The sequence below is a fragment of the Echinops telfairi genome, unplaced genomic scaffold, assembly GCF_000313985.2.
Source record: "Echinops telfairi isolate 266 unplaced genomic scaffold, ASM31398v2 ScPeMD7_23;HRSCAF=83, whole genome shotgun sequence".
Classification (NCBI taxonomy): Eukaryota; Metazoa; Chordata; class Mammalia; order Afrosoricida; family Tenrecidae; genus Echinops; species Echinops telfairi.
This window is the reverse complement of record NW_022103920.1, coordinates 37258511-37268657: the sequence shown is the minus strand read 5'-3', so window position 1 is coordinate 37268657 and position 10147 is coordinate 37258511. Positions and strand designations below refer to the sequence as shown.

The 10147-nt window shown below is 44.0% G+C and overlaps 1 protein-coding gene across 5 annotated transcripts in view; it reads right to left on the bottom strand.

Annotated features, from left to right (window-relative positions):
• Positions 1 to 9590, bottom strand: part of PNPLA8 (patatin like phospholipase domain containing 8) — a 45839-nt gene extending 36249 nt beyond the window's left edge. For 3 of the 5 annotated variants that reach the window (XM_004702585.2, XM_045288634.1, XM_045288632.1), the window contains exon 1: positions 9483 to 9590. The gene's annotated coding sequence lies outside the window, so the exon portion shown is untranslated. Of the gene's footprint in view, positions 1 to 8046; positions 8188 to 9482 lie in introns of all 5 variants that reach the window. The other 2 variants (XM_045288631.1, XM_045288633.1) reach the window with 1 other exon arrangement.
• Positions 9591 to 10147: the final 557 nt, after the last annotated feature.

The window sequence follows — 10147 nt, the reverse complement described above, 5'->3', positions numbered from 1 at the left end:
CCCTTCAATTAACCCCACATGTGTTTATTGGCCAGGTTGGCACAATAAACTAACTCATGCCTTAAAGAAAGCAAATAAGGTAGGCAACATGTAAATTTTATTTTCATCCAACTTTTTTTTGGCCAAAGCTGAAGTTTCGTTTGGAGTGATTGGATATTTTCAGACAAATCGAGGCATATTGCATTTGGTCCTTGCAGTAATAAATTTAACTCATTCAAGATGGCAAAGATGCCAACCAAGTAAGCTATTTTCTGTAGTTCACTTTTATTGCTGAAAAGTGCTTCGAACTGTGGTCTTGCTTTCTGATTAAAAAACGTCTTGAGTTCATCACGAAGCTCAAAAACACATTTTAAAGCTTCCCCTCTTGACAACCGTCTCACTTCAGTGTGAAATAGCCGAGGATTGCTCGGTGCGTCTAACTTGCTGCACAGTTGTGAAAATGGTCGACTGTTTAAAGTGCTCGCTTACAAAATTGACAGAGCTTATTGCACTTTTCATTACTTCTTATAACTCTTGTGGCAGTGTCTTTGTTGCTAATGTTTGCCAATGAATCATACAGTGAGTTCTGATGACTTTTGGTGACGCATTCAGTACCAAATGTTGAAATCCAGATCGACATCCTAGCATAGCTGGAGCACCATCTGTGCAAACACCACAAACCTTTTCCCAAGAGATCTTAGGCTCTTTCAGAAATGAACCAACTGTGTCAAATACCATATATACTCATGTGTAAGCCGAGTTTTTCAGCACATTTTTAATGTAGTTTTGTGGTAAAACTAAATGCTTTGGCTGATATTCGGGTCGGCTTATACTCAAGTATATACAGTACATCACGTGCAGTAGTTGTCATTTCAAGAGGTTTGCGAAAAATAAACTCATCTTTAAAGTCGCCATCATTAACATACCTCACGTAAACCACTAACTGTGAACAGTTTACAGCAGCTGTAGATTCATCAAGCTGGATGCTCAATATTGGAAGTGGAGCAGATTTAATTTCCTGGATTTCCTGATCAAGAATATCAGCAGACATGTCATCTATTCTTCTGTGGGCAGTGTCGTTAGATAAGGAAATTGCACTCAATTTCATAACAAATTTGTCTCTGATCATAACTCGAACAATGTCTTTGGCCGCTGGCAGCAGTAAGTCCTCAGCAATGGTGTGAGGTTTCTTAGCTCTGGGGATTCTGAGTGCCATCAATTATGAAGTTTCGGTGGCTGCTACGTTTCGTTTGTGGTACTTGCCACCAGTGTCAAGTCTGGCTTTCTTGAGCCCATCAACTTTGCTTCTAAAATAGTTGGTATCCTTGCCGGCAAAGCTTAAACACTTGCTATCAAAATGGTGTTTTAGTGGATAGAACTTCACAACAAATAACACATTGCAGTTTCTCAATTCCTGCTGTAATGATTAAGGTAAAACTATACTGTAAAAAGTCCTCACTATATTTTCTTTTCTTAACATTCTTCTCTACATGATCCATTGTCACAGGATGGCTTGCTAATGAAAATGATATATAACAATAGCTTTAATAATACAAATGATGATACATGGCATAGTTCAGTCAATACAGTTCATTAAAGTTTTCTATGATTTACCATTCCCTGTGTTGTTTTTTTTACATGCCTGTTACTATCACAAGGGGGAAGTATTCACATCAATCATAGCTGAATATAAAAAGACTGATTAAGTTCCCATGGAACAGATATATATATATTTTCTGCAGTAGTTGATGATTTCACAGTACATGATTTAACATTTACACAGCAATTATAATTCATAAAGTGCCATTTTACCTCCAATACTGCTGCTTTCAGCACAGTAGCTGTACTTTACTGAGCAGCTGCTTTCTACACAGTAGCTGCTCTCTACACATGTGTGACGGGTCCGCCTAAGTACATTATGGCACCAACCCTGTCACATACACCTGTATTTGTACAGGGTGTATGTGATGGGGTTGGGGTGATGATGACATCATGCTGGGTACTCCTATGTGGGCGTATCTGGATGTGGGTGGACCCAACTGGAGATGGATAGAGGAGCGGTGTCTTCTTGATGACAGGTTGAGACCCCCTGTACTCGATGATCCCCGTATACAGTAATGGCATATTCTTCACACATCAGCCTATTGCCTTGAGTCTACTTAAACTCATCGTGACCCTACAGAACAGAGCAGAACTGCTCCAGAGTGTTTCCAAGGCTCTAAGCTTAATATGGGCAGATTTCTACATCTTTCCAGAGGTTGGAGCACAGAGACCATGGGATGGAACAAGATGGGAGCAGTCCAAGGCCAGGCACGGAGACCATGAGAAAACAGAACAGAAAAGCAGTGCCGGGACTATGAGACTGTAAGGCACAACAGCAGGCAGGCTTCCTGGCTCCCTGCGACAGAAGCTAATGGAGTATGCAGCCAGAGGCTGAGCACAGGAGAGAGACTTGGCTACTGGCTGAGGAGAAGTGCTGTTTGTATCCTCACTGTTGACTGATCATGACTTAAAGTAACCTGCTAATTCCCCTGCTTAAAAACAAAACAAAACACAAACAACTCACTGTCATGGATTTGTTTCTAACTCACAGACCCGACAGGACAGGGTAGAACAGCTCTTGTGGGGTTCTCAGACGATAGAAAGTCTCATCTGGGTTTCGAACTACTGACCTAAGAGATACCAGCCAAATACTTAACCATTATGCCACCAGGGGTCCTCAACTTCTCTAAAAAGTCCCATAATTGTGAGTTTTGTCTGAGTTCTGTATAACTGGTGCAACAAGTTATGGAACCCAGCTGAACAGTAAGTAGCATGTCCGAGGAGGAACGGCTGGTGTCAGAATAGGGTTCAGAAGGGTGGAGGGTGGAGGCATATCTGACCTCTGCCTTGGGGCAACAGGGAAGCCAGAGTAGATCAGGTGATCTACTCTCCCCTCTGCACTATATACACACATCAGGTGATCTACTCTCCCCTTTGCACCATATACACACATACACAGTGGGAAGTGTCAAGTAGACTAGTTCACTGTAAGGCCTAGAGAGATTAAATGAAGAAGAAGTAGTAGATGATACTGAAGAGGTTCGGATTATACAGAAGCTTGTAACTCTCACCCCAGAGTACAGCTCACTGTGTGGAAGTCACGTAAGCTAAGGGATGGCTGAGAGGTGAGTCCAACAGCAGCACACCAATCAAGGGAAGTGATGAGAAGCAAGGAACCTACTCTAGCCATCCAAAAGATGACTGTGTGAATACTAAAATCATTCTCTGCAGACTGCTTAAGTATGACTTATAACTGTCCATATGTACAGAGGAAGGAGCCCTGGTGGGGCCGTGGTGAAGTCCTTGGCTGCTAAGCAAAAACGCAACATTTCTTTGAGAATGATGATGGGAACAAATGTACAAACGTGCTTGACACAATGATGGATGCATGGATTGTGATAAGAGTTGTACGAGACTCCAATAAAATGATTAAATAAAAAACCCTCAACATTTCTAACCCACCAGCAGCTCCACAGGAGCGAGCGATAGCAGTCTGCTTCATAGAGATCTATAGCTTTGGAAAACCCAGGGGACAACTTGATGAGGATGGGTGGGTATACAGAAGATGTTTTTAAAAGAAGCCAAACCGGAGCTGAAGATGTTGGCCTTCCTGACTATTCTGAGCACCTGAAGACTTGTCATCCAGGTGATAAACTGAAAAAAGCCCCTCACCTTCCAACAAGGCCCAATACAACAAGTATAATCTGGATAAAAAGCGACACTCAAGACCCAATGTGGAGGACCACCAGGTACAAAAGGGACCCCAGGTCTGGATCGGTAGCCACACTACCCTCTCTGTTACAAATAAAATTTGGTCAGAATTGGTCAGCTCCACTGGGCCCCAGCAGGCTCACCTGATGCCACCTGGTGAGGGCACTTTCACAACTCAGAGCAAATGGCACACCCACACAAAACAGCACAGTCATCTTGAGAGATCATCATCAAATACAGTCACCAGGAAAGTGTGTAATCAAAATTTAAATGACAGAAAGTAAATAATGCTGTTTAAAATGTTCAAAGACATACTAGAAAGGACAATAAGAAAGAGGCATGCAGAAAACTTTACAAAGAGGGAACAAGGAGGGCAACATTTTATAAATGAAAAAATCCAGCTACATGCTCATTGCAAGACACACCTGTAACTTCATGACAAAGAAAAGTTCAACCTAAAGAAATGAGGATGATGATAGCCTAGGCCTACTCTAACCAAAAGAAAACAAAAGGCATTTTAAGGAGAGTTTAGATCAAAGTACAGTAAATACGGATTCAAAAGAGAACACTACCAAACGAAAGGTTAAATTCACTTACTTGCTAAACCGTAGGCAGAATTCTAGGCCTTGGAAAGCAAATCCATCTATAACCAAATCCACAAATAACTAGCATACAGCATAGTGTCAAATTGAGGACTGTCACAAGGGTAGGGCACCACGGCATCTGTCACAGATGGTGTGATAAAGAAAGGAAAGAAGTTGACATTTTAGCAGAGATGTGAAGGATGTCCAGAAACAAATGGTAATAAGAATCTGGGAGAAAATAAGAAGAAAAACTAATTCTAGAAAAGCAACCAAGGCCTTGTCAACAGGGATGAGCTTTGGTGCATTTAAGGAAAAGCAAGAACAAGAGGGCAGCCGAAGGAAAGTACGGTAAGAACACAGAACGACTGATAAGGATGGGACCCAGCTATGCAGTAGACAAAGCAAGCAGACCTAAACTACAGCCAAGAGTTTACAGTGTGTCTTTCCAATACGATACTACCAGTGGCTCATTATGATTACACTTATCAACTCGGCACTGAAACACAGCAGAGAAAGCACCAAATGGGCACAGCTACAGGGAGATTAGACAAATATGGGCAGGATCATAATGAGGGAATTCAAAACATGTCTCTCAGTAACTGTAACAATTAAGCAAAAATTACTAAGAATTTGTGAGCAGCAAAATCAACAAGACTCACTCAATTGCTCTTGAATCCCAACACTAGTAAATTGTAGGTAAGAGTTGTGAGGATAAATTCAAGTATGAACAAAAGTTAGGTTGTAAGGAGATAGGGAGAATAATGGTGTCATCGCCTGAGAAAAGAGCAGGGATGAAACTGAAGTATAAATAGACAGGAGAGGCTTGGAGCAACCGCTAACAATCGATAGGGAGCTTTAGCCAGTGGAAATGGGAACTGCTGGGTACAGGCTGCAAAGGATGGATTTATAGAGGGCTGAATTATTGCAATAATGCAAACCTAAGGTCATCCAGGTCTCAGTAGGGGCAACAGGGCTGAAATGGGAAAGAGAGTTAGTCTGCGCCAGACTGTGCCAGTGGGGAATGCAGACCCGACAGCAGCACGCACAGGCCTGGCTGGCAGACCAGAATAAGGTAAGGAAAGGGCGGTTTCAAGTAACTTTAGGCTTTTTAATCACGAGACACAGGAAACTTCCCATTTATGAATATGTGATAACTTGGAAAAGGGCCAATTTAATACCAGAAAAGAGTTTTAGTTGAGAGTGACAGGATTAAGTCGTGACGGACATTAAAATAGAGGTGAACTATAGGAATACAGGTCATGGATTTCTATTTGGACTTACCCAGACCAGGACAAGTGAAAAAAAACTGAGTGAATTTACCGAAGCAGAGTTAAGCGTAACATAGTTCTTGTGTATCTGAGGGCCATAGAATTTGGTGAACCGCTTATGCACTGGGTTACTAACAGCAAGGACAATAGTTTGAAACCACAACCGACTCTGCCAAAAAACATGGGGTTTTCTACTGCCCTAAACTGTTAGTCTTAGAACCCAGAGGCAAGTTGTATTTCTCATCATTGTTACATCGCACCCTGACTGGCTCATCTCCTCCCCGAGACCCCTCTGCAAGGGGATCTCCAGTGGCCTACTAATGGTCTTTGGATCTCCACTCCACGCTCCCCTCATCATTCACTATGGTAAGATTTTTTGTTCTGATGATGCCTTACACCTGATCCCTTCGACACCTCGTGGTTGCATAGGCTGGTGTGCTTCTTCCATGTGGGCTTTGTTGCTTCTGAGCTTGATGGCCGCTTGATTACCTTCAAGCCTTTAAGACCCCAGACGCTATACTTTTTGATAGCCGGGCACCATCAGCTTTCTTCGCCACATTTGCTTATGCACCCATTTGTCTTCAGTGATCCGTTCAACACCTCATGATCACACGGGTTGATATGTTGTTCCATGTGGGCTTTGTTGCTTCTGAGCTAGATGGCCGCTTGTTTACCTTCAAGCTTTTAAGACCCCAGACGCTATATCTTTTGATAGCCGGGCACCATCAGCTTTCTTCACCACATTTGCTTATTCACCCACTTTTTCTTCAGTGGTTGTGTCGGGAAGGTGAGCATCATAGAATGCCAATTTACTAGAAGAAAGTATTCTTGTGTTGACGGAGTACTTGAGTGGAGGCCCAATGTCCTTCTTGCTACCTTAATACTAAACCTATAAATGTAGGCTCATAGATCTATTTCCCCATCCTCATATAATATATTTGCATATGTACATGTCTTTATCTAGAGCTCCTAAATGTTTCCTCCTCACCAGGAAAGTGTGTAATCAAAATTTAAATGACAGAAAGTGAATTCGATCTTGCAAGTCTGGCTAGACCAGAGGAGGTACACTGGTACAGATAGAAACTGAAAATACAGGGAATCCAGGACGGATGAGCCCTATAGGACCAGTGGTGTGAGTGGCAAAACAGGGAGGGTAAAGGGAGAATGGGTAGGAAAGAGGGAACCGATTACATGGAACTGTGTGTGACCTCCTCCCTGGGGGACAGACAACCGAAAAGTGGGTGAAGGGAGACGTCGGACAGGGCAAGATATGACAAAATACCCATTTATAAACTATCAAGGGCTGATGAGGGAGGGGGGAGCAGGGAGGGAGGGGAAAAATGAGGACCTAATGTCGGGGGTTTAAGTGGAGAGAAAATGTTTTGAGAAACGATGTACAAATGCGCTTTACACAATTGATGTGTGTATGGATTGGGATAACAGTTGTATGAGCCCCTAATAAAATGTTTTTTAAAAAAACAAAAAACAAAAAAAACCTTGATATTAAGGAGTTCTTTCAGAATACAAAAAAAAAAAAAAAAAAAAGAACCCAGAGGCGCTTCTACCCTGTGTTCTGGGTCACTATGACTCAAAATAGACTTGATGGCTGTGAGCCTGGTTTTTTTTTGGTGTGGTTTTCCTTGAAAAACACTTGTTTGTAAATACAGACTTCATCTTTCCATAAAATTTCAGAATATTTTGGACCGACTAAAGTGTTCCTTGGGCGTCAAACTTGAAAACTACAAAGAGGAAAGAAAGCATTTCAAAGAAACCAAAATGTATAGGAGTAAAATTGTTCTAAAAAAAAAAATCAAGAAAAGATGTCCCAGCGAGACAAGAAACCAAACAAAAAGTACAAGGAGGTGTAAACATTTAAGAAGTAAAGGAATATTAAGAATCCACTATAAGAAGGAATGAAGTCCATACATACCATGACATGAAGGGACCTTGAAAACTCGGTGAAGTGACATAATCCACAAAGAAAAGGGCAGATACTATGTAACCCTATTTACATAAAATATGAGAAGAGAGAAATGCATAGAATGTAGACTATAGTGGCCCTGGGCTGGGGGAGGGGAGGATGGAGAGTGATTGTTTAATGGGTACAGAATTTCTGTGTGGTGATGGAAAGTTTGGAAGCATCTAGTGCTAATAATTGCACAACATTGGACTGATTACGGCCACTGGCCTATGCACTTGAACATGGAGAAAATGTCAATTGTAAGTAGTATACAGTCACGAAAATGAAAAAACAATAACAACAACAAAACAGCAGAGGGAAATAAAATGAAATAATGGGTCAACGATCCAGTGAATAAAATATTCAGCATGGGAGGGAACAATTCGACTAAGAAATTATATACATGTTCTACAAACAGTATAGTGTGTGATCTAGGGTTCAGTACAACTCCTCTATCGTTATAAAAACCAAACCCACTGCTGCCGAGTTGCTTCCAACTCACAGTATCCTAGAGGGCAGAGTAAAAGGCAGTCATCTCTGGGAGCAGACTCTCCGCTCTTTCTTCAAGGTTCACCAGCCTCTCAGCAGTCAGCAGTCAAGTGCTTACCTACTGTGCCCTCAGACTTCCTGCCTCTGTTGGCTTCTGGAGAAAAACAGCAACAAAGCACAAGCTGTTCTCGGGTCTACCCTGCAGGGTGCGTGTATTGCCTTGAAGCAGGTGAATAAATAACTAGTGAAACTGAACCCTACACTCAAGATCATGGGCTCTAAAGGACAGTTTACTGTATAGGGTTTGGATTTAAATGGGATACAGAAATGGAAAACCTTTATTAGTATTCAGAAAAAAAATTTAATGGATCAACAAATTGAGAATTTTTTTCAAGTTCTTAATATGAGCCTAATTGGCTCAATGGCAGTGAGTTTTGATTTTTCTATTGAAAGAATAATTAATTTGCACAGCTACAATGAGCTAAAAGCACAACATAACTACAGTGAGTTTACAACAACTACAAGGAGTTAAATGAGCTACAATAAGTTTAAATGAGCCCAACAGCTCCAATAAACTTAAAACTGTCTCACAACAGGGGCATAAACTCCTTAGTGTACAGCTTTAATATATATATTTTAAGGATTCTGTTTATTTCACCATTTTAATAATATTTTCTTGCGCTTTCTTAAGACGTGAATAATTAGGTCTGTAGACCAAGGACGCAACGTTCAGGGAGGAAAACTAAATTAAAGTGGAGGTGATGGCCTCTACCATGTATCTCTTCTGGGAAGTTATTTTGTTTGGTCAAGAGAGATTATTCTATTAGGCCTGTAAACCAGGCTCTTCTCAGCGTAAAGACAGAAAAGGCAGGGACGGGAACTGGTGCAACCCAATGATTCACGAAGCTCCAATTTTTTAAAAGCACACCCCTGAATTCGCTTAGCCTCAGCAGTCAAGGGCAGGGTTAATGTGGAGGGAGTTAAAAGCAAGCGCTGGCAACCAGACCAAGCAGTGGAGTCGCTACAGGTGCACAAGGGCAGATCAGGTCTGTAAGGAAGCAGAGTTGGGAAACCGGGAGGTGACACCATGGAACTGCTGGAGGACACCCCAGATCCTAGCACCAGCCAGATCCCGGGAAGCCGGGAGGCTGGGGGTCCAGTCGCGGCGGGGCGGGGCCTGAGCAACCAAAACAGTTTGCGGTCGGCGGCGGCACTGCCAACACGGGAGGACAGGGCGGAGGCCACCGCACACCCCCCGGACTAGGGGTTCACGGCCCGGTTCGTAACCTCATTCAACGGATGTCCGAGGAGCCGGGCGCCCCCCGACCCGTCGACGCTGCAATCACTCTGCGATCAGGCTAGGCGAGATAAGATCAGGAGGGTGGAACAGGTGCCCGGGCAACCAGGCTGCCACCTACAGACCTTCCCCGCCTCCCACCCATCACTTACGGGCTGCTGGTCGCAGTTACTTCGGCGACAGTGGCAACGCGCCTCCTCTGGGCACTGAGGTTCGCTCCCGCGGGCCTACATCAGCTCCGAGCTCTGGACACTCCAGGGCAGTGGTCAGGGCACCACCCCTTGAGCTTCGCCCCGCCCACGGCGGAAGTGACGCAAGGGCTGGTTGCGTCGGCCCACCCACCCGAGGTGACTCTTCAGCTTCGCGGGGCTGTGGGGCGCCGCTCCGCCCACACTCCGAGGCATGCGCGAAGGTCCCGCCTGCTGAGACGTGAGCGCGTCCACGCGCGTGCAGCCCGGAAGGCGTGGCCGGGCGGGGCGGGGCCTCGCAGCTGTCAGTGTGACGCTCTTGCAGGGCGCTGGACCTGCAGGCGTTTGTCTTCTTCAGTGTGCACAGCGTATGGACAGAACCGCGGTGTTTTGCAGGATGCCACGCCTTTTTTTGCTGACGGGCTACGCCCTGAAGTTGGGAGCGCGTCGTCAGCCGCCTGGCGGGTGTTGGGTCGTATGACCATGGCCTGACCAAGTTGATGTCACCTCCCCTTGGCAAATGTCACTTCCCCTAGGCAAAGCCGCCCAGACTAGTCACTCAGAAGCACTTGGGAATATATGGGACTGAACATTAGACTGAATTTACCGCATGCCGCTCTAGAAAAGTT